Source organism: Mustela nivalis (assembly GCF_964662115.1).
Source record: "Mustela nivalis genome assembly, chromosome: 6".
In the NCBI taxonomy this organism is placed as follows: domain Eukaryota; kingdom Metazoa; phylum Chordata; class Mammalia; order Carnivora; family Mustelidae; genus Mustela; species Mustela nivalis.
Window position 1 is genome coordinate 106,110,412 of NC_139025.1, and position 24,951 is coordinate 106,135,362.

Below are 24,951 nucleotides of genomic sequence, written 5' to 3' on the forward strand. Positions count from 1 at the left end.
CACCCAGTGGATCTAAATGTCTTACTTCTACAACAGGGAGTGTTTTCCCACTTTGCCACATTCTAGTATGGAAACTCACTGAACATACCCAAAGGTGAAACATTTAAATAAGGAAAGAAATTATAGGGAATCACTATGCATATACTGATATATATTAAAATCCCATAGATATAGTGTTTTTTGGTTTGACAGTGTTTGGGGGACTGTTGTGGACTGTGTGGAATCCCATTTCATCTGTTAAAGCCTTAATCCTCTATTTAACAGTATTTGGAGATGGGGCCTATAAGAAGATAATTAAGGGGGATGGCTCTCTACTTGCCACATGGGATGATGCTCATTGCATGAATTGCTTAATAAAGCCTATTATATCTTAAAAAAAAGTGAGGCTAAATGAGGTTATAGATTGGGGCTCTGGCCCAATAGGATTAGTGTCCTTAGTAGAAGAGACATGACAACTCACTCACTCTCCTGTATGCGTGCATGGAAAGGCCATGCGGCCACACAGTGAAGTGGTGGTGTCTAAAAGCAAGGAAGAGTGCCTTTACCAGAAACTGAATTGTTTGGCATCTTGATCATGGAATTCTGTCCTCCAGAAGAGTGAGAAAATGGTTTTACACAAGTGTTTTTAAAGGCAGTTTATTATGGCAGCATGAGTAGACTAAGAGACTAAAAGTCTGATTGGAACATTGGAATATATAAGTGAACTTGTTAACCATGAGTTTTGTTTTAGAATGATTGGACAGCCTTCAATGAGGAAACCTTGACATAATATGTATTAAAGTCTTTGCTCTTGGGTTGGCAAGACCTTATAAAATTTTGCAGGCGCTGCCTTGGGGTGACTGACTGCCTGGTTGCTAGGATCCTCTAATGTAAGTAAGACAAGGCTGGGGGAGGATCTCAGTTTTATGTGTTTTCCCTTTTATGTGTTATACCATTTTGTGAATGGTATATCCACCATCAGCTGTACCTGGTAGTTTTTAGTTTAAATACCCTCTGCTTTATCATTCATGGCTTATTCCATGGGCTGGGTATGGGAGTTGAATTATTTCTTAAATCGTCTTCAAACAAATATTCCTTATTTAATTCCCTGCTGTGTTCCTACCTCCACATGTTTCCACTGAACGAGCCTTTTGAAATTGCTGTGATTTCTGAAAGCGAGATACTCCCTAGATCAGAATTTGTATCCTTTGCCTGGAACAGCAGTGGTGGAGACACAGGGGTAGGTGGATGTTGACAAAAGATTCTTGGGATAGAGTACAGATCACAGACATGGGATATGGGGCTATATAAAGCATCATGCAGAAAAACTAGGAGCAGCTGAGAAAAGGGGCACCGGGTTATTAGTCAGTTAAGCATCTGACTCCTGTTTTCAGCTCAGATCATGATCTCACAGTCATTGGATCAAGCCCCGAGTTGGGCTCCATGCTCAGTAAGGAGTCGGTGTCATATTCTTTATCCCTCTCCCTTCCCTTCTGCCACCTTTGCTTGCTTGTTCACTCTTTGTCTCTCTCTCTCAAAAAATAAAATCTTAAAAAAAAAAAAAAAAGAGAAAAGAACGGCTGAGAAGAGATCCTTTGAATAGTGAAAAACAACTAGTCTGAAATACTATCCTGGCTCCACTGTAAGAAACTTTATGCTTCTTATTACAATGGCTGTGAAGAGAAACTATAAGAAAAAAAAAAAAAAGGAAAAGGTACAGCAAAGTATATTAGCAGATGATCAGCTCTCACCAAAAAGATGTTGTAATAAAGTAGAGGAAAACAGTGAGTGAATATTTTGATATAAATCTTTAAAAAACCCAAACTTTAGTAATTCAGTCATTTCTATTAATAAAGTACCACCAGGTAGAAATATGCAGTATTTGAAAGAAAAGATAGTGAAACAGTAAGCAGGAAAGAAATATCAACTAGTAGGACTTAGGAAAGAACACTGGTTGTGATACACAACCAGTAAATCATTGAACACTACATCAAAAACTAATGATGGCTAACTGAACATAATTTAAAAAAAGGAAAGAGGTAGAGGGAAAAAAATAAAGATAAAAATCAAGACAAAATCGAAAGTAACAATGGAAAATACTGATAAGGACAAAAGATAAAGGTAAAAGTAAACACAGTGAAATGGAAATAAGAGTTTAAAAAGATTATAAGAAAATAATAAACATAGAACATATGTGTGGGAGATCCAACAAGTATATAGAATACCCAAAGATGAAAATCAAAAAATGGTGCAGACAGGTACTTTAAAATAACAATTCAAGAAACAGAAAGACTTGAATCTGCAAAAATAGTATAGTGTGCTGGGGAAAATTGACCCAGAAGTATCAACATCAGGACAGATCCTAGAAAAGTTAAAGGATTTTAAAGATAAAGAACTGTTGGGAAGACCAGGGGTGGGAGTAGAAGGATGGGGATTTCATTTAAACGTAAAAAAAAAAAAAAAATCAGCTGGTATAAGACTTTTCCACATCATCTTTTAATAACATTATCTTTTAATAACAGCAGGTTATAGAGCATTACCTTAAAGTTTCTCAAGGAAAGAGTGAGCCAGCCAAACTGTTCTTCAAATATAAAAGGCTGCAGGAACCCAAGGAAATTAGGTGCCTTGGACATGAAATTTAAGAGGATGCCAAAAAGTTCTGTAATCAAGAATATTATTTAGTGTAATATTAAAATAAAAATCAATGGAAAACAACCATGATAAAACCAAATTTTAAAGACAGGATCATTATTACTGATCTTTTTCTTTTGCCTCAGGCTCCAATATGGCTTGGCATAGCATTTCATGAGCCCTTCCTGTAGAAACTACCAGAAGACAAATGTTAGTTAGTTAACCACAATATGGCTAGGTTATTAGTAAAAGAATTCAAGGTAAGCATTGAATATATTTAACAGAATAATTAAGACTAAATAAGACAAATGTGGAGATTATAACAAATACAGATTATAACAGAATAACAGAAAACTATAAAAATATTATATGATTTTTAATAATTGAATATATTCCCTATTAAGCAATAATTGAGGGGCGCCTGGGTGGCTCAGTTGGTTGGGCGACTGACTTTGGCTCAGGTCATAATCCTGGAGTCCCGGGATCAGCTTCCTGCTCGGCAGGGAGTCTGCTTCTCCCACTGACCTCTATTCTCTCATGCTCTCTCTCTTTCATCCTCTCTCTCTTTCTCAAATAAATAAATAAATAATTTTTAAAAAAAGCAACAATTGAATCAAAGAGGACATGTAAAATCAAATGTTTGGGATAGCTAGGAAATAAAAATATAGGGCTGCTCGGGTGTCTCAGTGGATTAAGCATCTGTCTTTGGCTCAGGTCATGATCTCAGAGTCCTGGGATTGAGCCCCATGTCAGCCTCCCTGTTCAGCCTGGAGCCTGCTTTTTCAGTTCTCCCTGCTTGTGTGTTCTCTCTCTCTCTCTCTCTTTCTCTCAAGTAAACAAGCAAAATCTTTAAAAACAATTTAAAAAAGAAAATAATAATATAAATACTACATATCAGAAACTATGGGATATAATTAAAGCAATTCTCAGAAAAAAATTTATATGTATGTAGGTATGTATACACATACATGGTAAAAGTAGAAATACATGTTATAAGAATCCTACTTAAAAGTTAGAAAAGGTGGGACGCCTGGGTGGCTCAGTTGGTTAAGCAGCTGCCTTCGGCTCAGGTCATGATCCCAGCGTCCTGGGATCGAGTCCCACATCGGGCTCCTTGCTTGGCGGGGAGCCTGCTTCTCCCTCTGCCTCTGCCTACCATTCTGTTTGCCTGTGCTTGCTCTCTCCCCCTCTCTCTCTCTCTGATAAATAAATAAAACCTTTAAAAAAAAAAGTTAGAAAAGGAAAAACAAAATACAGAAGGAAAGAATATAAACAAAATAATGAGATTAATAAAACTAATCCTAAAGCTTTGTAAAAATGAGCTGCTGCTTATGTATTCAGTAAAAGGAGGAAGGGCAAATACAAAAGATAGGATAAAAAAGAATTATCAAAAAGAAAACTAAAATGATAACGATCCATTCAATTTAATGCAAATTAGTAGTTTATCAAAATATTTAAAAGGTAGGGGAAATCTAAACAATATATCATAGAAGTAGAGGAAGTTGTCCAAGAACCAAGCCTCCGAAAGTGTTAAGGCTAGATGTTACCACAGAGAAATTCTACAGTACCATTAAAGAACAGTTCATTTTAATGCTACTTCATTTGTCTAGAATATTGATAAAGGAAAACATCTTCAAATTCTCTTTAAGAAGTATGGTGCTGACTCAAAAACAGACACATAGATCAGTGGAACAGAATAGAGAACCCAGAAATGGACCCTCGGATCTATGGTCAACTAATTTTGACAAAGCAGGAAACCAGGAAAGAATATCCAATGGAAAAAAGGCAGTCTTTTCAACAAATGATGTTGGGAAAAATTGGACAGCCACATGCTGAAAAATGAAACTGGACCACTTTCCTACACCGTACATAAAAATAAATTCAGAATGAATGAAAGACCCAAATGTGAGATTGGAATATGTCAGAATCCTAGAGGAGAACAAAGAAAGCAACCTCTTTGACTTGGGCAATAGCAACTTCTTACTAGACATGTGTCCAGAGGCAAGGGAAACAGAAGCAAAAATGAACTCTTGGAACTTCAAGATAAAAAGCTTCTGCAGAGTGAAGGAAACGTTCAACAAAACTAGAAGGCAGCCTATGCCATGGGAAAAGATATTTGCAAATGACATATCTGATGAGGGATTAGTATACAAAAATCTATAGAGAACTTATCAAATCCAACACCCCAAACCAAATAATCCAGTTAAAAAATGGGTAGAAGACATGAATAGACATTTTTCCAAAGGGGACATTCAGATGGCTAACACACATGAAAAGACTGTCACCATTAGTCATCATCAGGGAAATACAAATCAAAACTACAGTAAGATATCACTTCACATCTGTCAGAATGGCTAAAATTAGCAACACAGGGAACAACAGATGTTCACAAGGATGCATAGAAAGGGAACCCCTCTTACACTGTTGGTGGGAATACAAAGTGGTGCAGCCACTCTGGAAAACAGTATGGAGGCTCCTCAAAAAGTTCAAAATAGAGCTACTGTACACCCCAGCAACTGTAGTACTAGGTATTTACCCAAAGGATAAAAAAATACAGATTCGAAGGGACACAAGCACCTCAGTGTTTATAACAGCATTATCAGTAATGGCCAAATTATGGAAATAGTCCAATGGGAATGGGAAATTTACCCATTCAACTGCTGAATGGGTAAATAAGAGATGGTATGTGTATACAATGGGATACTACTCAGCAGTCAAAAAGAATGAAATACTGCCATTTGCAATGAAGTGGGTGGAGCTAGAGTGTATTATGCTAAGCAAAACCAGTCAAAGAAAAGATGATTTTACTCATATGTGGAATTTAGTAAAAAGATGAACATAGAAGGGAAAAAACTAAGATAAAATCAGAGAGGGAGGCAAACCATAATAGACTGAACTATAAGAAACAAACTGAGGGTTACTGGAGGAGGAGGTGGGTAGGCAGATGAGGTAATTGGGTGATGAACATTAAGGAGGGCACTCGATGTAATGAGTACTAGGTGTTATATGCAACTGATGAATCACGAACTTCTACCCCTGAAGCTAATAATATACTATATGTTAACTAAATTGAATTTAAATAAATTTTTTAAAAGCCAATGTTAAACTGATATCAAAACGTAATAGGAATTACACACAAAAAAGAAAATTACAGACTACCCTCACTTAGGAATATGGAAGTAAAAATGCTAAGTAAAATATCTATAAACATAATTGGAAACATGTTAACACATCATGTGGGGTTTTATTTGGAAAACATACATTTGAATGTTAGAATGTTAGAATTTGAATGTTAGAAAATATATTACCATAATTCATAATACTGTTAAATTTAAGAGATCATATTATATCCACAAATGCTGAAAAGGCTTTTGAAAGAAATCAACAGTATCCTTTACAGAAAACACTTAACAGAATAGAATATTTCTTAAACTTAAACTATATTTATCTGAGATCCAAAATAAACATTATTTCTAATGAGAAATTCTAGACTTACTCCCATTAAAGTCAGGATTAAGGCAAAGATGGGGAGTATTTAATATTGTGCTGGAGGCTAGATTTACTCCTTAACATCTTTAAATAGGAGAAATAAATAAAAATGACAAAGGAGCAAACATTACTGGCAGATGGTATTTTTGTATACTTAAAATACATGTTTGGGGAAAAATCAGAAAGTGAGTAGAGAATTTAGTAAAATAGGGTGAAAAATTAATAAACAGAAATTGATAGTTTTCATTTACACAGAGAACAATCAGAGAAGATACAATGAAGGAAAAAATTCTTGCAATCCCATCCAAAAAAAAATTTAAGAATAAATTTAGTAATAAATGGAAAAGTTGTGTATGAAGAAAACTTTAAAATATTCCTGAAAGACTTAAAATAGTTGAAAAAAGTAGGAAAAAGCATCCTATTCTAGATTAGGAAGTTTCAGTGTCAAAAAGTTGTCAGTCCTCTCTAAGTTACTTTATAAAATTTAACATAGTACCTCAAAAATACCAGAGATCTTTTTCTTCAGAACCAAAATTATTGCTACAGATGGGAATTTTTTTTCTAACAAGAGCTAGGAAAATTTTGAAAAGAGCAAAAATTAGGGGGATTAGATGTTCCACATAGTAATGTATGTTGTAAAGAATTAATTGTTAAATTGGTGTGTTATTAGTGCATGTGCTCAGAACAATGAAATAGAATAGAAGGTTTAGAAAAAGATCTCAAAGTATCTGTACTTTTTTGGATAGGGGACAACATTCCTTTTTTTAATTGAGTTTTTAAATTTTAATTCCAGTTAATGTACACTTTTATATTAGTTTCAGGTATACAGTATAGTGATTAAACAATTCTGTATATGATTCAGTGCTTATTGTGAATAAGTGTACTATTTAATTCCCATCACCTATTTCACCCAGCCCCCAACCCACCTCCCTCTGGTACCCATCAGTTTGTTCTTCATAACTGAAGAGTGTGTTTTCTTGGTTTGCTGTTCTGTTTTTTTCCTTTGCTTGTTTGTTTTGTTTCTTAAATTCCACATAGGAATGAAATCATACAGTACTTCTCTTTCTCTGACTTATTTTTATCATACTCTCTAGCTCCATCAATGTCATTGCAAATGACAAGATTTCATTCTTTTTCTTCTGACTGAATAATATTACATTGCATATATATAGCACATCTTTATCCATTCTCTATGAATGGACAGTTATGTTGCTTACGTATCTTGGCTATTGTAATTAATGTTTCCATAAATACAGGAGTGCATGTATCCCTTTAAATTAGTGTTTTTGTATTTTGGGGGTAATACCCAGTAGTGCAATTACTGGACTATAGGGTAGTTCTGTTTTTAAATTTTTGAGGGAACTCCATATTGTTTTCCACAGTGGCTGTACCAGTTTGCATTCCCACCAATAGTGCAGGAGGGTTCCTTTTGCTCCAAATCCAAATATCTATTGATGTCTTCTGCCCATTTTTAAATTTGATTGTTTGGGGGTTTTGGGGGTGTTGAGTTGTGTCGGTTCTTTATATATTTTGGTCATTAACCCCTTATTGGATATGTCATTTGCAGATATATTCACCCATTCCATAGGTTGCCTTTCTGTTTTATTGCTGGTCTCCCTCACTGTGCAGAAGCTTTTTAATTTGATTTAGTTCCAAAAGTTTATTTTTGCTTTTATTTCCCTTGCCTCAGGAAGGGAAATTTTGCATATGTTGCTTTGGCCATTGTCAAAGACATTACTACTGTGTGCACTCTCTTCTAGGATTTTTAGGGTTTTGGGCCTCACATTTAATCAATTTTAAGTTTGTTTATGGGTATGCTGTAAGAAAATGGTCCAATTTCATTCTTTGGCATGTTGCTATCCAGTTTTCCCAACACCACTTGTTGAAGAGACTTTTTCTCATTGCATATTCTTTCCTCCTATGCTGAAGGTTAATTGACTGTATAATTATATGTTTTATTTTTAGGTCTTCTGTTCTGTTCCATTGATATGTGGGTATTTTGGTCCCGTACCATACTGTTTTTTTTTTGTTTTTTTTTTTTTTTTTAATATTTTATTTATTTGTCAGAGAGAGGGTGAGGGAAAGCAAGTAAGCACAGGCAGACAGAATGGCAGGCAGAGGCAGAGGGAGAAGCAGGCTCCCTGCCGAGCAAGGAGCCCGATGTGGGACTCGATCCCAGGACGCCGGGATCATGACCTGAGCCGAAGGCAGCTGCTCAACCAACTGAGCCACCCAGGCGTCCCCCGTACCATACTGTTTTGATTACCACAGCTCTGTAATACAATTTGGAAGTCTGGAATTGTGATACCTCCAGTTTTGTTTTTCTTTTTCAGGATTGCTTTGGCTATTCTGGGTCTTTTATGGTGCCATACAAATACTAGAATTGTTTTTTCTAGTTCTATGCAAAATGGTGTTGGTGTTTTTTTTCATAAGGATTGCATTAAATCTATAGAATGCTTTGGGCAATACAAGAACCAGCTCCTAGTTTCATTGATTTGTTCTGTTGTTTTTTTGGTTTCTGTTTCATTGATTTCTGCTCTGGTCTTTGTTACTTCTCTTCTCCTGCTGGGGTTAGGCTTTCTTTGTTGTTCTTTCTCTAACTCCTTTAGGTGTAGGATTAGGTTGTATATTTGAGACTTTTCTTGTTTCTTGAGAAAGGCTTGTATCGCTATATACTTTCCTCTCAGGACTGCCTTTGCTGTGTCCCACAGATTTTGAACTGTTGTGTTTTCATTATCATTTATTTCCATGAATTTTTCCAATTCTTCTTTAATTTCCTGGTTGACCCATTCATTGTTTAGAAGGATGCTGTTTAGTCTCCATGTATTTGGGTTCTTTCCATCGTTCCTCTTATGATTGAGTTCTAGCTTCAGAGCATTGTGGTCTGAAAATATGCAGGGAATGATTCCAATCTTTTGGTACTGGTTGAGACCTGATTTGTGACCCAGGATGTGATCTATTCTGGAGAATGTTCCATGTTCACTAGAGAACAATGTGTATTCTGTTGCTTTGGGATGGAATATTCTGAATATATCTGTGATGTCCATCTGGTCCAGTGTGTCATTTAAGGCCTTTATTTCCTTGTTGATCTTTTGCTTGGATGATCTGTCCATTTCAGTGGGGTGTTAGCGTCCCCTTCTATTATTGTATTATTGTCTATGTGTTTCTTTGATTTTGTTATTAAGTGGTCTATATAGTTGGCTGCTCCAGTGTTAGGGGCATAGATATTTAAAATTGCCAGATCCTCTTGTTGGACAGACCCTTTGAGTATGATATAGTGTCCTTTCTCATCTCTTATAGTCTTTGGCTTAAAAATCTAATGGATCTGCTACAAGGATTGCCACCCCCAGCTTTCTTTTGATGTCCTTTAGCATGGTAAATTTTTTCCACCCCCTCACTTTCAATCTGGAGGTGTCTTTGGGTCTAAAATGAGTTTCTTGTAGACAGCATATTGATGGGTTTTGTTTTTTTATCCATTCTGATACCGTGTGTCTTTTGATTGGGGCATTTATCCCATTTACATTCAGAGTAACTATTGAGAGATAGGAATTTAGTGCCATTGTATTGCCTGCAAGGTGACTATCACTGTATATTGTCTCTGTTCCTTTATGGTCTACTACTTTTAGGCTCTTCTTTGCTTAGAGGACCCACTTTCAATATTTCCTGTAGAGGTGGTTTGGTGTTTACAAAAGGTTTTGTTTGTCCTGGAAGCTTTTTATCTCTCTTTCTATTTTCAATGATAGCCCAGCTGGATGTAGTATTCTTGGCTGCATGTTTTTCTCATTTAGTGCTCTGAATATATCATGCCAGTTCTTTCTGGCCTGCCAGGTATCTGTGGATAAATCTGCTGCCAATCTAATATTTCTACCATTGTATGTTACACACTTCTTGTCCCAAGCTTCTTTCAGGATTTTTCTCTTTATCACTAAGACTTATAAATTTTATTACTAGATGACGGTGTGTGGACCTATTCTTATTGATTTTGAGGGGGGTTCTCTGCACCTCCTGGATTTTGATGCTTGTTCCCTTTGCCATATTAGGGAAATTCTCTACAATAACTCGCTCCAATATACTTTCTGCTCCCTTCTCTCTCTCTTCTTCTTGAATCCCAATGACTCTAATGTTGTTTTATCTTATGGTATCACTTCTCTCTCGAATTCTTCCCTCATGGTCCAGTAGTTGTTTGTCTCTCTTTGCTCAGCTTCTTTATTCTCCATCATTTGGTGTCCAGTATCACTAATTCTCTCTTCTGCCTCATTTATCCAACAGTCAAAACCTCCATTTTTGATTCCACCTCGTTAATAGCTTTTTGATTTCAACTTGGCTAGATTTTAGTTCTTTTATTTCTCCAGAAAAGGCTTTTATTTCTTAATACAGGGTTTCTCTAATATCTTCTATGCCTTTTTCAAGCCCAGCTAGCACCTTGAGAATCGTCAGTCTGAACTCTAGGTCTGACATATTTCCCATGTCCATATTGATTAGGTCCCTAGCCTTCGGTACTGCCTCTTATTCTTTTTTTTTTTTTTTTTTTTGTGATGAGTTTTTCTGCCTTGTCATTTTATCCAGATAAGAATATATGAGAGAATAAAATACTAAAAGTGTGGCAAGGACCCCAGAAAAATGTGCGTGAACCAAATCAGAAAGAGACCCCCAAATCATGGGAAGAAAAGGGGTAAAAAGAAGTTCAGAAAAAAAAAATTTAAAAAGATAAAGAAAAAAATGTTAAAAAAATATATAAAATATATATATTAGACTGGTGAATAGAACAGAGCCACTCACTTAATTTTGGCAGTATTTTGGTCTCTTAGAAGAAACTACCAACCAAAATTTTAAAGAAAGAAAGAAAGAAAAAAAAAATATATATACATACACACACACAGACACACACACAAAATAAGGATAAACACGATGAAGGGATTAAATATGATTATAAAGATGAAAATTTAAAAAAAATTCTAAAAAAGGAGTTGATAAGGTGGTTGGGAAAAGAAAGAAAAAGAAAGTGGAGAGAATTTGCTCAGTCTGGAGACTAGAAGAAAGCCCTGTGCTAGATTTAGGGTATATTTTGATCTATTAAAAGAAGTTTTATCCCAAATTTTTTAGAAGAAGTAACTCTATGTGTATATAATAAATAAAGTTAGATACAATGAAGGACAAAATATGACTATAATAATGAATGTTCGGGGCACCTGGTGGCTCAGTGCGTTAAAGCTTCTGCCTTTGGCTCAGGTCATCATCTCAGGGTCTTGGGATCAAGCCCCACATCCGGCTCTCTGCTCAGCAGGGACCCTGCTTCCTCCTCTCTCCCTGCCTGCCTCTCTGACTACTTGTAATCTCTATCTATCATATAAATAAATAAAATCTTTAAAAAAATAATGAAGGTTCAAAAAGATTTTTTTTAATGAAAGGTATTGTTAAGATAAACTAGTTAAAAAATGTTAAAAGAGGAAAGAAAAGGGGAAAAAAGTTAAAATAAGAAAAAAAATATAATTAACTTTGCAAGAGTGAAGAATCAATGGGAGAAACCATGAATTTCATGCTTTGCTTTCTTCTTCTCTGGAATTTGCTGTTCTCCTTAATAAGTGAACTTGGTCTTGGCTGGATTTTTTGCTGATCTTCTCGGGGAGTGGCCTGGTGTAGTGATTCTCAAGTGTCTTTGCCCGAGGCAGAATTGCACTGCCCTTGACAGGTGCCAGGCTAAGTAATCTGCTTGGGGTTCGCTTTCTGGAGCTTTTGTTCCCTGAATGCTTTCTGTAGAATTCTGGTGGATGGGAATGAAAATGACGGCCTCCCAGTCTCCAGCCCAGAGGAGCGGAGAACTTGGGGCCCCACTCCCTTGGAGAAAAACTCTCAAACACTCCCATCTCCCTGGCCTCCGGCTGCGCTCCAAACTCACCCAGCCTGTGACCAAGAGTCTCTGTCTCTGGCACACAGCCCTGCCTGGAGTCTCCAAATCCAGCAGATCCCTGCTCCTCTTCCATGGAGGTGTCCTCGGATCTGCCACTTGTAGAGTCCCTGTTCAAAGAGCAGTGGTCTGACTGTGCCTCAGATCACAGTTTGAGATAACCCTGAGTTGAGAACTCACTCCTTGGCTTCATCTCTGTAGCCGGCTTCCCCGCTCTAAAACCTCTGTGACACTCAGACCCCCCTGCTCCTTTTGTGACCCCGCGGGACCTGAGACCACACTGTCCCTGCATGAGCTCCCCCTGGCTTAGCCTCTGGAGCGATGTCCCTCAGTGGAGCAGACTTTTAATTAAAAAGTTCTGATTTTGTGCTACATTGCTCTGCCGCTTGCTGGGAGCCAGCCCCTCCCACCGCGGTCTATCTTGCCATCACTTTGGATTCACTTCTCCGCAGGTCCTATCTTTCAGAAAGTGGTTGATTTTCTGTTTCTAGAATTGCTGCTCTTCTTTTCGATCCCCTTTTGGATTTGTAGGTGTTCGAAATGGTTTGATAAACTATCTAGCTGATCTACTACCTGATGTCATCTCAGCCTGCTACTCTTCTGCCTTCTGGACCCCTCTCTCCTTGAATAGCTCTATTTTTAACTTTTTGAGGAGCCACCACACTGTTTCCCAAAGTGGCTCTACCAACTTGCTATCCATCAACAGTGTACCAGAGTTCCCCTATCCCCACAACCTCTCCCACATTTGTTGTTTCTTGTCTTGTCAATTTTTGCCATTCTAACTGATGTAAGGCAGTATTACAGTGTGGTTTTTGTAACTTTTTTGTTGAAAACTGGACATGGTGTATTGGTTAAAAGGAACTGAGGTAAATAGGCTTTTAGGGTCAGGTTTTACGTTTATCTCATTAGAAGCTAGGTTGTGTTTAATGTTTACTGTAGATGTAGGTATTAGGCTTCAATTTTGTTTCCTGTCCTTGTTTCTGTCTTCTCTGTTGCCTTTGAGTATCCCTAGAAATTCCATTTTAAATAGAGTTGGTGTCTTGCTGCTCTCAGTTATAATCTATCATCGTTATACTGGAGCCTTGTTGATAGGATGATAAGTATTGGGGAGGGGAGGCAATCTATAACATGATTAAATTTCAGAGTGTTTTGTTTTGTTTGCTTGATTCCCCTCAGAATTCTTTCTTAGCCTTGTTTTCTCTTCCCCTGATGTAAAGCAGAAAGGGTAGAGGGGCTCAAGTTGTCTGGTAAAGGAATTTCTCTTGAGGACAGGCCTTTGTTATGAAGAACAGATGTTTTGGTTGTATTTCATAATGGTTATTTTCCCTTCTCCCTGCTGAAGATTTCTTGTGCTATTAGTATCAAAAAGAGTAGGGGAAGACTACAGGGAAGATGCTGAATAGGAGGATTTTAATCCCACTCCTTTCCATGGATTTACCTAGGTATCAGCCATATCAGTGCACCCAGCCCAGAAAATGACCCAAGGACTGGCAGAACAGATTTTCTACATTTAATTATAGAGAAGAGGCCACATCAAAAAGGGATGGGAGGGAGAGAGATGCGGTCAGTCAGAAACCAAGCTCCCAGGAGACTAACCACAAATAGGAAGAACACCATAAGCACCAAGAAGGGAGAGGAGCAGACCCCACACCAGACACCCCACACACCAGGGACCTGTGGTGGAAAGACAGGTCCTCATAACTTTGGCTTTGAAAAACAGTAGGGCTTAACTTTGTGATTTTTTACAATCAGTGGGGCTTAACTCTGGGTACTTTAAAAATCAGCAGGCTTAGCTTTGGAAGAACTGGAGGGTGGTAGAAAACTGAGTCCCTGCACTGAAAAAACTAGTGTAACAAACAACCCTGCTGAGATATAGCATAGAAGCAGCAATTTGAAAAGCCCTGGGGCGTACATGAAGGAGATTTATTTACTAATCTCAGAATGTGTGGTGAGGAGCAGAGATCTTTAGGAGATTTCTCTGAGAACAGAAAGGTCAGTGGGCACCATTTTTCTCCACACTCACCCCAGTCTAGAGAGGACAATTGTGGGAACCAGCAAACTTCTTCCACCTACCTTGCTAACATCATACTTCCCACATCCATGCTCTCCTGCAGATCTGTCCCATCCAACCTGCCCTGTTAAGCAGGTATCCCTTCAGAGCAGTTCCTCCCACATATCATTCTATAAGTAACACTAGTAGAGGCTGGTGCTTCTCCAAAGTGATTCCAGCCCTGTTTGAGAGTGGAACATAACCACATGCACATTCATCTATAGCCCTAACTCCTGAACCCTATAACTGGCCATACAGAGAGAGGACCTGTCAATTAGTGCATCTACAGCCCCTGCAAACAGACTGAGGTCAGGCATCTGGTTTGACAGCTGACACCACCCAGCTACAAGCTCATACCAGCTCCAGACTGACCCTTTAACAGCATAGGGACCAAACCCTGCCCACAACAGGCAAAATGGGCCATTGTAGCCAACTGGACTGAAGACAAATGTGGCTCAGACACAATAGTAAGGTGCATGCAACCCACATAAGAGACACTTCTGAAGTATCTAGTTTTGATGAATAGGGGACATTGTGCTACAGAGCACCACAGGACTTCTGTTTTATAAGACCACTACTTTCAGGATCAGGAGATGTAGCTAATGTTCCTAATATATGGAAATAAACATAGACCAACTGAGGAGTTAGAGGAATATGTCCTAAATCAAAGAACAGGACAAAACCACAGCAAGAGCACTAAATGAAATGTACATAAGCAGTATGTCTGATAGAAAATTGAAAGTAAGGGGGCGCCTGGGTGGCTCAGTAGGTTAAAGCCTCTGCCTTCAGCTCAGGTCCTGATCCCAGGGTCCTGGGATAGAGCCCCACATTGGGAACTCTGCTCAGCAGGAGCCTGCTTCCCCCCTCCCCACACTGTCTGCCTTTCTGCCTACTTACGATCTCTGTCTGTCAAATAAAATCTAAAAATATTTTAAAAAAAAGAAAATTGAAAGTAAGGGTCTTAAAGATATTTACTAGACTTGAGAAAGAGTAGAGGATCTCAGACTTTCAACAAAGAGATAGAAAATATAAAAACGAACCAACTAGAGATGAAGAACTTAGTAATGGAAATTAAAAACACACTAGAGGGAATCAATAGCAGATCAAAGGAGGCAGAAGAATGGATCAGTTACCTGGAAGACAGAGTACAGAAAACAATCAAGCTGAACAGCAAAAAGAAAGAAGAACAACAAAAAATGAGAATAGGTTAAGGGAACTCAATGACATCGTAAGCATAGTAACATTTGCCTTAAAAGGATCCCAGAAGGAGGAGAGAGAGAAAGGGGAGCAGAAAACTTAATTGAAGAAGTAATAGCTGAAAAATTCTCAAATCTGGGGAAGGAGATACAGGAGGCACAGAGAGCCCCTGACAATCAACCCAAGGAGGTCCATATGAAGACATATAATAATTAAAGTGGAAAAAATTAGTGACAGAGAATTTTAGAAGCAGCAAGAGAAAAGAAAACAATTATATACAAGGGAAATTCCATAAAACTGTCAACTGATTTTTCAGCAGAAACTTTGTAGGCCAGAAAGGAGTGGCATGATATATTCAAAGGGCTTAAAGGAAAAGAACCTTCAACCAAGAATACTCTATCCAGCAAGGATATATCATTCAGAATAGAAGGAGAGATAGCTTCCCCCCCAAAAGTTAAAGGAGTTCACCACCAAACCAGGTTTATGAGAAATGAAAAGGAAGGTAAGACTATAAATAAGAGGAAGAAAATTAGGAAGCAGAAAAGCAGTAAAACTAAGTGTATCTATAAAAATTAGTCAGGGATTCACAAAATGAAAAGGTATAAATTATGACACCATATATTTAATATGTGGGGGCAGGGAGAGGAGTAAAAATTTAGTGCTATTAGAATTGGTCCAAACTTAAATGACCATCAACTTAACATAGACTGCTATATGCATAAGATGTTATATATGAAACTAATGAGTTATCATTAGTCAAAAATTTCTAACATGCACACACAAAAAAATAAATAGAAAGGAATGTAAGCACGTCACTAAAGAAAGCCATCAAACCACAAGGGAAGAGAGCAAGAAAAGAGAAGAACTACAAAAGCAACTATAAAACAAGTAACAAAAAGGCAACAAATACATACCTACCAATAATTACTTTGTGTGTAAATGGACTAAATGTTCCAGTCAAAAGACATAGAATAACTGGATAGATTAAAAACTCAAGAGCTATCTATATGCTGCCTATAAGAGACTCACTTCAGACTAAAGATATTTGAGGACTAAAAGTGAAGGTATGCAAAAAACATACACCATGCAAATGAAAGCAAAAAGAAAGCTTGGTACCAATACTTAATATCAGAGAAAATGGATTTTAATAGAGCACAAGATACAAAGATGGACACTACATAATGGCAAAGGGAATAATCCAACAAGAGGTTATAACAATTGTAAATACTTATGTACCCAGCATGGGAGCACCTAAATAAATAAAACAACTAGTAACATGCATAGGAAGATGTTGTCAATAACACAATAATAGTAGGGGACTTAACCATCCCATTACATCAATGGGTAGATTATCCAGACAGAAAATCAATAAGGAAAGTGGCTTTGAATGACATATTGGACCACATGGACCTAACAAACGTACTCAGAACATTCCATCCCCAAACAGTGGAATATACATTCTTTTCAAGAGCACATAGAGCATTCTCCAGAATAGATCACATAGTAGACCACAAAACAAAGCTCAATAAATTCAAACCAATCAAATCACATTATGCATCTTTTCTGACCACAATGATATAAGACTAAAAATCAGTCACAAGAAAAAATCTGAAAAGAACATAAATACATGGAGGCTAAATAACACGCTACTAAACAATGAATGACCAGCCATTAAAAAAAAAAAAAAAAAGAATCTTGCCATTTGCAACAATTTGGATGGAACTATAGAGCATTATGCTATGTGAAATAAGTCAGAGAAGGACAAATACCATATGATTTCACTTCTATATGGAATTTAAGAAACAAACAAAGGCGAAATAAAGAGATAAACCCAAAACCAGACTCTTAACTCTGGAGAACAAACAGATGGTTACCAAAGGGGAAGTGGGGGAGGGAGAGAAATGGAAGAAATAGGTGACAGGGATTAAGAGTACACTTATCTTGTCAGGATATAAAATCAATGCACAGAAATCAGTTGCATTTCTCTACACCAACAGCAAGACAGAAGAAAGAGATATTAAGGAGTCAATCCCATTTACAATTGCATCCAAAACCATAAGATACCTAGGAATAAACCTAACCAAAGAGACACAGAATATATACTCAGAAAACTATAAAGTACTCATGAAAGAAATTGAGGAAGACACAAAGAAATGGAAAAATGTTCCATGCTCCTGGATTGGAAGAATAAATATTGTGAAAATGTCTATGCTACCTAAAGCAATCTACACATTTAATGCAATTCCTATCAAAGTACCATCCATCTTTTTCAAAGAAATGGAACAAATAATGCTAAAATTTATATGGAACCAGAAAAGACCTCGAATAGCCAAAGGGATATTGAAAAAGAAAGCCAACGTTGGTGGCATCACAATTCCGGACTTCAAGCTCTATTACAAAGCAGTCATCATCAAGACAGCATGGTACTGGCACAAAAACAGACACATAGATCAATGGAACAGAATAGAGAGCCCAGAAATAGACCCTCAACTCTATGGTCAACTAATCTTCGACAAAGCAGGAAAGAATGTCCAATGGAAAAAAGACAGCCTCTTCAATAAATGGTGCTGGGAAAATTGGACAGCCACATGCAGAAAAATGAAATTGGACCATTTCCTTACACCACACACAAAAATAGACTCAAAATGGATGAAGGACCTCAATGTGCAAAAGGAATCCATCAAAATCCTTGAGGAGAACACGGGCAGCAACCTCTTCGACCTCTGCCGCAGCAACATCTTCCTAGGAACAACGCAAAAGGCAAGGGAAGCAAGGGCAAAAATGAACTATTGGGATTTCATCAAGATCGAAAGCTTTTGCACAGCAAAGGAAACAGTTAACAAAATCAAAAGACAACTGACAGAATGGGAGAAGATATTTGCAAAGACATATCAGATAAAGGACTAGTGTCCAGAATCTATAAAGAACTTAGCAAACTCAACACCCAAAGAACAAATAATCCAATCAAGAAATGGGCAGAGGACATGAACAGACATTTCTGCAAAGTAGACATCCAGATGGCGAACAGACACATGAAAAAGTGCTCCATATCACTCGGCATCAGGGAAATACAAATCAAAACCACAATGAGATATCACCTCACACCAGTCAGAATGGCTAAAATCAACAAGTCAGGAAATGACAGATGCTGGCGAGGATGCGGAGAAAGGGGAACCCTCCTCCACTGTTGGTCGGAATGCAAGCTGGTGCAGCCACTCTGGAAAACAGCATGGAGGTTCCTCAAAATGTTGAAAATAGAACTGCCCTATGACCCAGCAATTGCACTATTGGGTATTTACCCTAAAGATACAAATGTAGTGATCCAAAGGGGCACATGCACCCGAATGTTTATAGCAGCAATGTCCACAATAGCCAAACTATGGAAAGAACCTAGATGTCCATCAACAGATGAATGGATCAAGAAGATGTGGTATATATACACAATGGAATACTATGCAGCCATCAAAAGAAATGAAATCTTGCCATTTGCAACAACATGGATGGAACTAGAGCGTATCATGCTTAGCGAAGTAAGTCAAGCAGAGAAAGACAACTATCATATGATCTCCCTGATATGAGGAAGTGTTGATGCAACATGGGGGCTTAAGTGGGTAGGAGAAGAATAAATGAAACAAGATGGGATTGGGAGGGAGACAAACCATAAGTGACTCTTAATCTCACAAAAGAAACTGAGGGTTGCTGGGGGGAGGGGTTTGGGAGAAGGGGGTGGGATTATGGACATTGAGGAGGGTATGTGCTTTGGTGAGTGCTGTGAAGTGTGTAAACCTGGTGATTCACAGACCTGTACCCCTGGGGATAAAAATATATGTTTATGTTTATAAAAAATAAAAAATTTAAAAAAAAAAGAGTACACTTATCTTTTTTTTTTTTTTTTTCAGATTTATTTGTTTGAGAGAGAGAGAGAGAGAGAGAGAGAGAGAGAGAGTAGGGGTAGGGGGACTGGTCAGAGAGAGAAAGGGAAAGAGAAACTCAAGCAGACTCCCTACAGAGCGTGGAGCCCCGTGCCAGGGTTGATCTTGCAACCCTGAGATCGGACCTGAGCTGAAACCGAGAGTTTAACTGACTATGCCACCCATGTGCCCCAAGAGTATACCTACCTTGATGAGTGCTGAATAATATATAGAATTGTTGAATTACTATATTGTATACCTCAAACTAATATAAAACAATATTGTTAACTATAGTGGATTTAAGATAAAAAAGAAATCATTTGTGGGCATGTGAGTTAAGATTACAAAGGAGTAGGGTGATCCTAAGCTTACCTTTTCCCTGGAACACAGCTAGATAAATATAAAATCATTCTGAACACCCAAGAAATGAGTCTGAGGACTGAGAGAACAAACTGCATAACTAAAGGTAGAAAAATGCCCACATTGTGAAAGGTGGGAGCTGCAGAGAGTTGATTTGGGGGTGAAAAGAATTGCAGGTGCTGTGGAGGGAGGGAGCCCTGATAACTGAGAGAGGAGAGAGTGAAGCAGTATTCAGCAGACTGCATAAGAAAAACTCTTCCCCAAAACTATTGATTGAGAGAAGGGGAGGGGCTGAATACCACACATATTTATAAGCAGTGGAGCTCAAAGTCTGAAGTTTTAAAAGTCCACTCTAATTTCCAGGGTCATGTCTGGTGGGCGTAACAGTGCTCCTGTAAGAAATGGGGGCAGAGGCCCGGGAGTGGGCATTGTGGTCTGAGGATCCCCTGGGTCACACTGGAAGTAACATTTCCCCTTCTTGGAGTGCGTTTGGGACAGGCGGCATGGCCTCTCCGTGGATAAAAGGCCCAGGAGACCCCATTGAGTTGCCCCCTTCACTAGCATAGGAATAGAGACTTTTCCTGAGGGCAGCAAACCATGGTACCAGCTTTTTGCTGCTTCACCATAAACTCTGAACCACTATGACGTCATATAGCTGCTTTCCTGGGACAGACTGGCACTGATCACAGCATGGGGAGACCCTGCCCCAGAGGATCAGCACAAGTCTGCACCATGTGGATCTCTAAAATTTGGAGTTTTGAAACCCAGCTTCAAAACACAGGATAAAACACAGGAGTGCTGTGCTGCCTGGAAGAAAGATAGCTTGGACACGGACAGGTAAAGTAGGGATCTGACAGAAGCTGGGGACGCAGGAAGAGAGATTGTTCTTCTATGAGGGCTTCTTGAAGAGAAGAACAGCAGGTGCAAACTTCTTGTTCTGGGGATAAGAGAGTGGAATACCGCCATTTCTTCCCTATCCATCAGTGAGGTCAGACTTCAGTGAGCAATACAGCATCTTCCAATGGAGGCTGGAGCTGCTTACACCAAGCTCCACCCCCTGTGCCCTGCAGGAACATCTCCACTAGGGCAAGTTTACCTGAGAATCAGTGGAGCAGGCTCCTCCCCCAGAAGACCATCACAAACCCCTTGCACACACAACATCTGCTGATCATAGAGTGCTGCAAAGATTGAGCTCCAGGGGAAACAGGATCTAGCTTCTTTTAACAACCAGACCAAAACATACCTACTTAAAACTTGCCACACAGTGGTCAAGGTCCAAATACCCCCACTCAAGGGAAGAAGAAACCCTGCAGAGGACTGACATGAAGGAAGGAACAGCCAAAACACCACAGCAGAGTGCATACTCTGTAACACCTCCTAAAGTACCAGACCCAATACAATATAGGACCTCTTCTTAATATGGCTATTTCTCTCAGAAGCAGGACTATAACCAGCTTTACCAACAATCACACAAAAAAACAGTGACCTAGACAAAATGCCCAAATGGAGGAATTTGCTGTAAAAGATAGAACAGGAAGAAGTAATAGCCAGGGGGTTAATCAAAACACATGTAAGTAAAATGTCTGGACCAGAATTTAAAACAAGTCATAAAAAAACAACCATAGAAGACTAGAGAATCCTTTACTGCAGAGATAAAAGAACTAAAAATAGTCAGGTCAAAATTTAAAATTGAAAAAAAAATTTAAAATTGAGATGCAAAAGTGGATGGATGGACAATGAGGATGGATGAGGCAGAGAAATGAATCAGTGATGTAGAAGACAAAATATGGAAAATAATGATGCTAAAAAGAAGAGGGAATGGTATTGGATCACAGTTGCAGACTTAGAGAACTCAGCAACTCCTTGAAGTATATTAACATTCATATCATAGGAGTCCGAGAAGAAGAGAGAGAAAAAGGGATAGAAGGTTTGAGAAATTATAGCTGAAAACTTCCCTAATCTGGGGAAGGAAACAGACATCAGAATTGAAGCACAGAGAAGCCCCATTAAATTTAACAAAAAGCCAGCCATCACCAAGACATATCATAGTCAAATTCACAAAATACATAGACAAAGAATTCTGAAAGCAGCAAGGGAAAAAAAAAAAGTCGTTAACCTATAATGGAAGAAAAATCAGCTTCACAGTAGGTCTATCTATAGAAACTTGGTAAACTGGAAGAGATTGGCATGATATATTAACCGTGATGAATGGGAAACATATGAAGCCAATAATACTTTATCCAGCAAGGCTGTCATTCAGAATAGAAGGAGAGATACAGGCTTCCCAGACAAAGAAAAACTAAAGGAGTTCATAACCAATAAACCAGCCCTGCAAGAAATATTAAAAGGGGACTCTGAGTGGGGGAATAAAAGACCAAAAGCAACAAAGACTAGAAAGGAACAGTGAACATCACCAGAAACATCAACTTTATAGGTAACACAGTGGTGCTAAATTTATATCTATCAATAATCACTCTGAAAGTAAATGGACTAAATGCTCCAGCCAAAAGATGTAGGCTATCAGAATGGATAAAGAAAACAAGACTCATCTATATGCTATTGATAAGAGACTCATTTTAGACCTAAAGACACCTGCAGATTAAAAGTGAGGGCGTAGAGAACCATCTATCATGCTAAGATATCAAAAGAAAGCAAGAGTAGCCTTCCTTGTATCACACAAACTTGCTTTTAACCCAAAAACTGTAACGAGATGAAGAAGAGCTCTATATCATAATTAAGGGGTTTATCCATCAAGAAGATCTAATAATTATAAATATTTATGCTCCCAACTTGGGAGCACCAAAATATATAAATCAATTAATAACAAACATAAACTCATTGATAACAGTAAAATAATAGAGGACTTTAACACCCCACTTAGAACAATAGACAGATCATCTAAGCAGAAAATTAACAAGGAGACAATGGCTTTGAATACCACACTGGACCAGATGGTTGTAACAGATTATTTCAGAACTTTGAGGACATTTCATTCTAAAGCAGCAGAATATACATTCTTTTCGAGGGCACATGGAACATCCTCCAGAAGAGATCACATACTGAGTCACAAATCAGTCCTCAGCAAGTACAAAAAGTATTAGACATGTTGCCAAAGACAAGGGGAAGCAAAAATGAACTTTGGGACTTGGTAAAGATGATAGCTTCTGCACAGTGAAGGAAACAACAAAGCTAAAAGGCAGCCTAGAGAATAGAAGATATTTGCAAATGACATGTCTGTTAAAGAGTTAGTATCCAAAATCTATAAAGAACTTATCAAACTTAGCACCCAAAACCAAATAATCCAGTTAAGAAATGGGCAGAAGACATGAACAAACATTTTTCCAAAGAAGACATCCAGATGGCTAATAGACACATGAAAAGATGCTCAGCGTTACTCATTAGGGAAATACAAATTAAAGCAATGATGAGATTCCACCTGATACCGGTCAGACTGGCTAAAATTAACACAGGAAACAACAGGTGTTGTCAAGGATGTGGAGAAAAGGGAGCCCTCTTACACTGTTGGTGGGAATGAAGACTGGTGCAGTCACTGGAAAACAGTTTGGAGATTCTTCAAAAAGTTAAAAATAAGGGAGCCTGGGTGGCTCCAGTGGGTTAAAGCCTCTGTCTTCGGCTCAGCTCATGATCTCAGGGTCCTGGGATCGAGCCCCGCATTGGACTCTCTGCTCAGCAGGGAGCCTGCTTCCCCCCCTCTCTCTGCCTGCCTCTCTGCCTACTTGTGATCTCTGTCTGTCAAGTAAATAAATAAAATCTTAAAAAAAAAGTTAAAAATAGAACTACCTTACAACCCAACAATTGCAGTACTAGTGTTTACCCAAAGGATCTAAAAATACAGATTCAAAGGGGTACATGCACCTCTTGTTTTTAGGAACATTCTCAACAACAGCCAAACTGTGGAAAGGGCTGAAATATCCATTGAAAGATGAATGGATAAAGAGCAGGCGGTGTATATATATAATGGAATATTATTTAGCCACCAGAATGAATGAAATCTTGCCATTTGCAATGACCTAGATGGAGCTAGAGTGTCAGAGAAAGACAAATACCATATGATCTCACTCATATGTGGAATTTAAGAAAGAAAACAGATGAACATATGGGAAAGGGGAAAAGAAAAAAAAGGGAAGGAAGCAAACTATAGGAGACTCTTAATGGCAAGAGAGCAAATTGAGGGTTGATGGAGGGCCATGGGTGAGAGATGGGCTAAATGGGTGCTGGGTATTATTAGAAAGGGCACTTGTTACGATGAGCACTGGATATTATATGTAAGTGATGAATCACTAAATTCTACTCTGAAGCTAGTATTAAACAATATCTTAACTAGACTGAAATAAAAATGTGAAAATAAATTCATTTGTGGACAAGTCATATGTTTTTCTTTAAAAACAGGAAGAATCACATAAAATGGGAAAAGTAAAAATTTGCTTACATACTGTAATTATGAGAAGTATATATAGTACACACTAAAATGCAATATTTAATAAAATAAGTAAGCTACAAATGGGTCAATCAGTAAATAAAAGAAGAAATTAAAAATATACATGAGGACCAATGAAAATGAAAACCTAATGATCCACCATCTTTGCAATGGAACTAAACCTGTTCTAAGAGGGAACACTATAACAATACAGGCCTACCTCAAGAAGCAAGAAAAATCTCAAACAATCTAACCTCACACATAAAAGGGCTAGAAAAAGAACAGCAAAGCCCCATGCCACTAAAAGGAAGGAAATAATAAAGATTATAGCAGAAATAAATGAAATAGAGACTAAAAAAATAATAGAACAGATCAAAGAAACCAGGAGCTGGTTTTTAAAAAAGATTAATAAAATCGATAAATCTTTAGCCAGATAATTTTAAAAAGAAGCAAGAGGACTCAGATTAAAAAAAAAAAACAAAAAAATAAGAAATGAGAATATATATAAATTAAAATTATGAAAAATGTTATACCAACAAATTGGGCAGGCTAGAAGAAATGTATAAATTCCTAGAAATATATACTCTTCCAAAACTGAAACAGGAAGGAATAGAAGATTTGAAGAGACTGATTACTAGCAATGAAATTGAATCAATAATCGAAAAACTCCTAACAGGGGGACCTGGGTGGCTCAGTAGGTTAAGTGTCTGACTCTTGATTTCAGCTCAGATCATGAACTCAGCCCTGCATTGGGCTCCATGGTTAGAGGGGGGAATCTGCTTGAGATTCTCTCTCCCTCTGCGCCTTTCTCCTACATGCGCTTTTTCTCTCTCTCAAATAAATAAATAATAAATATAAATTTATACACAGAACTCTGTATGAAAGAAATTGAAGATTAAACAAATAAATGGAAGAATATCCCATTCTTAGGGATAAGAAGAACCAATAGTGTTAAACTGTCCATCATCCAAAGCAATCTATAGATTCAATA